Here is a 6,723-nt window from a genome sequence, read left to right as displayed (position 1 = left end):
GGGCGTGACCAGCTCCAGCCACACCAGGGGGGACATGTGTCCGGCATCCAGGTTTCCATGGCTTCCACGAGCCCAGCTCCGGGGTGTCTGGCATTTTACACTGGATACACCGGAGTCCTGGAAGCTTCTCCTGTAACTCATGGCAAGCTCCCGTATGTGCCACGAACACACAGAAAACTCCCTGCGTGGAGAGAACGCACGTTGACAGCCGTCACCTCTGGCGGAGGCTTAGGAGGGTCACATTGACCTGTCGTGCTTAGGAGTGTTTGAAATTGCTTTTCACAGAAACGTGTGTAGTCCTGTATTACTAGAATATTTTCAACGATTTTTTGTGAGTCCTGTGAACTTCAGTTTATGACCTGCTTTCCATCCGCTGCCTCTAGGACGCACGGCTGTCCCGGGAGATCGTCTCTTACACGACTGACGGAAAACGGTCACTCTCGCTCTGGGTGCCGGGCGGTGGGCTGAGCGCCTCCCGTGACACCTGCACCTGCCTGGAGTCTTTACAGGCTTCCAGCCACGGGGGCACCACTGAGGAGACCCAGGCTTCAGGATGGGACCCCGCGGCAATAAGTGGCTCCTCAGGGATGTGAAACCGAGGCACAGAGACTGAGGAACCTGTCCAAGGTCAGGTGAATGGAGGTGGGGGGTGGTGAAAGGTCAAACTCAGGCCTCCAGACCTTGGCCCCACCTACAAAAGAGAGACTGGCCGCCTGTGAGGACACCAGGCTCTTCAGTTCGGGCTCCACCCCCTTGCCCTAGGCAATCACACTCGCAGAACTGGGGAGAAGAAAGAGCCAGAATGTCCCCATGGTGACCTCAGTACAACATCTAAACAATCCTGAGATGACAGGTCAACTCTGGTCCGTGACTTCGCTGAGCTCCAACAGAAATAGCTTCGGAGGTGGGGTTATAAAACCAAACCTGGGCCCCCAACTCCATTTACCTGTTAGCTGGGTGACCTTGAATCACTCGCTTAACCTTGTTTACATGAAAGTGACTTTGCAAAGGCTCTGAGGACAACACCTGGCCTATAACGTCTGTCCAGTAGACATTTACGTGACACAGTCTTCCTTTCCAAAGTCAAACTGAGGGCCAGGGTGGATGCAGGTGGTCCTGGGATTTTAGGACATAATCTTCTCAAACCCCATGCCAACCCACAGATCCTCAGGCGCAATCACTCCACAGTTACTAACCACCTCCCGCTGAAAATGTTCCCTGTGAAAATGATGGCCTGCGGGAGGCGGACAAGGGCCCCCAAACGCCCCAATTCCAGGATGCCTAATCCCTGAAATCTGTGAACACGTTTGCTTACGTGGCTGAGCAGACTTTACAGGTGTGAATAAGGTTGAGGACCTTGACGTGGGGGAACGGCCTGGGTCATCCAGGTGGCCTCAATCCAATCGCGCAAATCCTTAAAGTGGAGAAACCCTTGCTGGTCAGGGCAGGAGGTGAGGCAGGGAGAAGGGGTGGGGAGAAGCAGCCTGGCTGGCTTTGCAGCCGCAGCAAGGGGCCACGGCCAAGGTGTGCAGGCCGCCCTGGAAGCTGGGAACAGCTCCTCTGGAGCCTCCAGAAGGGACCGGAGCCCTGCTCACAGTTGGGTTGTAGCCCGGAGAGACCCCCAGCAGATCTGTGACCACAGAACGGTGAGATGATCCATCGTCTTGTTTCAAGGGCACCGAGCTCGTGAGTAACTTGTTAAAGCAGCCAGAGGAGGCTGGGGCACTGCCCGGGACACACCAGTCGTCAGGGGGTAGGCCGTGTTTTTCTGGTATTTTAGGCCGAAAAAATTAGTTGAGATTCATTGACCCAGACGAGAACAGAGTCTAGTGGGGACTTTGCAGGTGGGAGGCAGAGCTAGTCCAGAGGGGCTCCCCTCGACCCAGGCGGGGATGGGCTAGGGGGGTGGGGGGCAGGAGGTGAGGAGCAGGGGCACCGTGTGATGGTGTGAGGGTGTACGGAAGGGGGCGCACGGAGCAGGGGCGCGGTGGGAGGGCGCACGGAGCAGGGGGCGCTCAGAGCAGGCCCCAGCCCCCGAGGAAGGCTGAATGCGAGGACAGGAGCTCGGGATGCGGGGGGGGGGGTGGTTAGTTTTCCACCCCAGGGGACACCCGCTGCTGGCAGACAGGGACAGGCCGTGTGGCAGGGTGCGAGCTACTGCAGAAACGCGGGCACGTCCGCGGACACCGCGGGGCGGTTCCCAGGGGCCTGGGGTGACGGACGTCACAGGTGACGTCATCTCGCGGGATAGCTGGGCGGGAGGCTGGACGCTGGATGGGAGAAGCTTCAGGAAAGACTCCGCTCCGGAAAAAGGACATCAGAAACCGCAGCCACAGGCCAGGCCGGCTGACGGGAGGAGAGAGACTTTGGGGAGATCCACTCCGCGGCTTCCTGCCTCCAGCAGAGCCCCCTAGAGAAGTGGCATCGTGCCCCGGTGGGGACAGGTACTGACCATCCGTGCGGTCTCACCCTCCCTGTGCTCTGCCTGGGAGGAAGCACAGGCTGGCAGACTGGGCAGGGGTGGGGGTGGAGGTGGGGGTGGGGGTGGGGGGCTCCCGCTGCCGCCTGCAGCCATTCTGCACGCGCATGGCCACCACAGCTGCTCCTTTGCCCCACCTGCCACCCGCGGGACCACCCCCTCACTCATCGGGGCCCTGGATGTTAGCGGTGTGGACGCCCCAGGGCACGTGTGTGACGCGATGGTACCTCCGGCCTCCTCCACGTCCTTCCTCCCCATCCAGCCTGCCCCCCAGAGCTGTGTCTCCTCGTCCTGGAGGAGGACCCAGGTCACCATGCCCCTCACCCAAACTCCATCCCCCCCGGGTCTGTCCTGGAGGCTGTGGCCAAGGTTACCTGCACTGACTCGCTCAGGAACCGACGGCGGCCGCTTCTCAGCGGCCTGTTGATGCTCAGTCCTGTCCCTCCACCGCTGGGTTCCAACCACCACTGCAACTTGCTTGTCTTAATAAGCTGGACACACATTCACCAGGAACCGTGTTAACCCCCTGGGACAACCCAACCTTCCTCCTCTCTCTGCCCTAACCCATTGCAACCCATCCACCCCAGCCTCCATCCCAAAATCCAGCCCATGTTCAGAATTTACCTCCTGGGCTTTGCTGAGCTCCCCAGTAGGACGTGACTGTTCATTCTTTTCAGCCCTGGAGGTGTGATGGTCCCCTCTCCTGTCAAATGTTCTCAATCCTCTTTGCAGCAAAGATTTTTTCTTTTCTTTTTTAAGTTTATTTTTTTTTTTGAGAGAGAGAGAAAGTGGGGGAGGGGGCAGAAAGAGTGAATCCCAAGCCAGCTCGCTGTCGGCACAGAGCTTGACCCTGGGCTCCCGCTCCCTGAGAGCATGACCTGAGCCCAAGTCGAGAGTCGGACACTCAACCGACCGAGCCACCCAGGCTCCCCACCGCAGAGGTCCTGAACTCCTTTTCCGAGTCGCCCGGGATGCTCTCTAAAATGGCACACGCCTGGGAACCGCCCGAGAGACTCGGGCGCAGCAGCCGGAGCGGGGTGCACCTGTCTATGTTTGATGCACATCCTGAGGGTCAGCCAAGAGGGAGAACGGTTGCCTCGTTTTGAGTTTTTCCTCCCTGGGAGCAAAGGGGAGAGATGCTTGGAAGGATCCACAGAAAGGCCCATTTGGTGGCATCTCTGAACCTCCTTGTCCTTAACTTTAAGATGAGGATGCCAACCCCTACTTCCTCGGGTGGTTATGCAGCTTACGGGAGGGGAGAGAAACTGAACACCCGAGACTGAGTCCAGACGCCCCACGCGCACCTTTACCTCCGCCAACAGCAAAGACCGCTGGCTCGGCACAGGGGGTCATTCGTGATGATCGGAGTGATTTCTATCCGAACCACTTGTGCTCTGCACAAGGAGTTACCACATGTCCTCTGGCGGCACCAGGCTCTGGACACAGACAGAAACCGCATGGAAGTGATTTCGTCACTCGGTGGCTTAAACGTAAACACTTCTCTTTCTGGAAAAGAAGAGCTTTTCGACACTGCGACCTCGGTTCGCAGAATGGAAGCGCGGCCACCGCATTCATCCCCCAAAGAGGACACCGCCCTGGAGGCTGTCCACAGGTTGTCACCTACAGCGTCTCCTCTAAACGTCCTGAGGCCGTGCGAGGTGTCCAACGTGCGGAACTCACGACAACAGAAGAGCTGTGAGGAGTTGCACGAGTAGGAAGTGGCAAAGCTAAAAGTCGAGCCCACTCAGCACAATGTCAAGTGCAATGTTGTTTACGCTTCACCACAACCGACCCCAACAATCACCCTGCTAACCGGCTCACGTGTGTAGACCTCCATCCTGATCATAGAGTTAAAATGCATGAGGCACAGGACGCGTTCCTTGGCTGCTATGAAGCAGATTAGCCGTGTGCCACATGGGGTTTACTTCCAGGCTCGGTGACCTTGTTTCCTACCCCAGATCACGTTCCTGTTAGCAAACTCCCACTCCGCCTCCAAATTCAGGCACACATCCACATGTCCGGCTTTCCCTGCCACCTATGCCCATGCCAGCTGCCTGGACCCATTTTTTTTTTTTTAATTAAACAGAAAACAGACTAAATCTTGCAGTTTGAGTCCTTTGGGGCTAAGATGCAAAAGCGAACTACAACAGTACAACTTGCTGTCGCTGCTGGGGGACAGCATATCAGATCATCAGACGAGGTTGCTGCCCAAGACGGAAATAGGGAGACCCACCATTGCCTTGGATCGTCTGTCCAGAACTTAATTTCCTCCATCTTCTTAATCCCAAACGCCTCTTCTACAGAAGAAAGACTTCATTTTCTAACAAATTGTTTGCTGCTTTTTTTTTCCAAGTAAGTTGACTTAAAAGGCAAATAGCCCCTAAATTCGCACTAAAGTGTAAATGACTGACAGTCGACCCTTGCACGTAGTACATTTTCTGAGGGTAGAGGGCCTGAAAGCAGTGTGGGCTCCAGGCATCAGAAGGGGTGAGGCACGGATGGCAGGCAGACAGGCAGCGGTCACGTGTGAAGGAAGGACTCAAAACCTGGAGGCCCAGAAAACTTACATCGTCTTCTCCACCTCTTGTCACAGCTCCAGAAGCGTAGGTGACAAACGACAGTAGCATCTGGTGTAGAAAATCATGATTCTACAAGTCCACACGTAACCATGTGTTCACGGCATTGGGCCCTGCCACCCTCTGTCCCCACACAAGGTTATTACGGTATTACTGACTGTATTCCTCAACTGTACTTCCCATCTCCAGCTCACCTATTTGATAACCATGGGTTTGTATCTCTTCCCCCCTTCACCCACCTCTTCTGTCTCCCCGTCCCCTCCCCTCGGGCCACCCCTCATCCTCCATATTTGAGTCCGTTTCTGTTTTTGTGGTTGTTTGTGCATTAGGGTTTTTTTTTAAGGTTTGAGGTTTTATTTTTAGGTAATCTCCACACCCAACATGGGGGTCAAACTCATGACCCCACGATCCAGAGTCACATGCTGCATTGGCTGAGCGAGCCAGGCCCCCCTCACTTGGTTTTTTAGATTTCAAATGTAAGTGAAATCATATGGGATTTGTCTTTCTCTGTCTGACTTATTTCACTTAGCATAATACACTCTCGGTCCATTCATGTTGCCACAATGACAAGATTTCATTCTTTTTTATGGCTGAGTAATATTCTATTATATATAATTATCCTATTATATATAATTTTTCACTACATATTAGATATATATCTGTATTATATATATCACATCTTTATCCATTCATCTATCTACGGACACTTATGTTGCTTCCATATTTGGCTGTTGGAGATAATGCTGCAATAAACATAGGGCTGCATATATATATATTAGTGTCATCCTCTTCCTTGGGTAGACACCCAGAAGTGTCTAGAACACTAGACATTACTAGAACATAAGGTCCTTCTATTTTTATTTTTTTGCAGAATTCTGTCTAGCATAACATTTATACAAACACCCCAAGTTTTGGATTCTTGCATAAATCCCTGACCAGGATGTTCAGAAGAAAGTGCCTTTATGAACCTTGTAAACAAGCCAATGCATCAAAATATCTCAACACAGGGTAGACCAGTGTTCAGGCAACCTTAGTGGGCAGAGGATTTGTCACTAGAGATCTAAACTAGGGGAAGCGGGGCACCTGGGTGGCTCAGTCAGTTAAGTGTCCGACTTCGGCTCAGGTCATGATCTCGCGGTCCGTGAGTTTGAGCCCCCCGTCAGGCTCTGTGCTGACAGCTCGGAGCCTGGAGCCTGTTTCAGATTCTGTGTCTCCCTCTCTCTCTCTGACCCTCCCCCGTTCATGCTGTCTCCCCCTATCTCAAAAATAAATGTTAAAAAAAATACTTTAAAAAAAAATAAACTGGGGGAAGCCACATCCTGATTAAGTTGTGCTCCTGGGACGGTTGACACGATCACGACCTTAGGACGGCTTGAGAAACCCGAGGAGGTTGCACACGCATTCAGGGCCTGGGCTTCTGCAACTGTGCACGTTTGCCTCGTGTTTGCCCTTCGAGGTCCAGTTCTAGCTCGACCTCGTCCGTGAAGCCTTCCTTGATTCCACCTTCCCCCACCATTGCTTTTTCCTCCAGACTCCCGTAGCATTTCATCCCAACCGCTCTGACCTTCTCTCCCATAATCGAGTACCCGTCACAGCACCTGGCATATGGTGGGTCACAGGAAACATTTGGGTGAATGCAGGAATCTACACCAGGAGCCTTAATCTGCT

Source organism: Herpailurus yagouaroundi, unplaced genomic scaffold, assembly GCF_014898765.1.
Source record: "Herpailurus yagouaroundi ecotype Mexico unplaced genomic scaffold, PumYag 251, whole genome shotgun sequence".
Classification (NCBI taxonomy): Eukaryota; Metazoa; Chordata; class Mammalia; order Carnivora; family Felidae; genus Herpailurus; species Herpailurus yagouaroundi.
The sequence above is the reverse complement of the archived record's forward strand: the minus strand, read 5'-3'. Positions refer to the sequence as shown.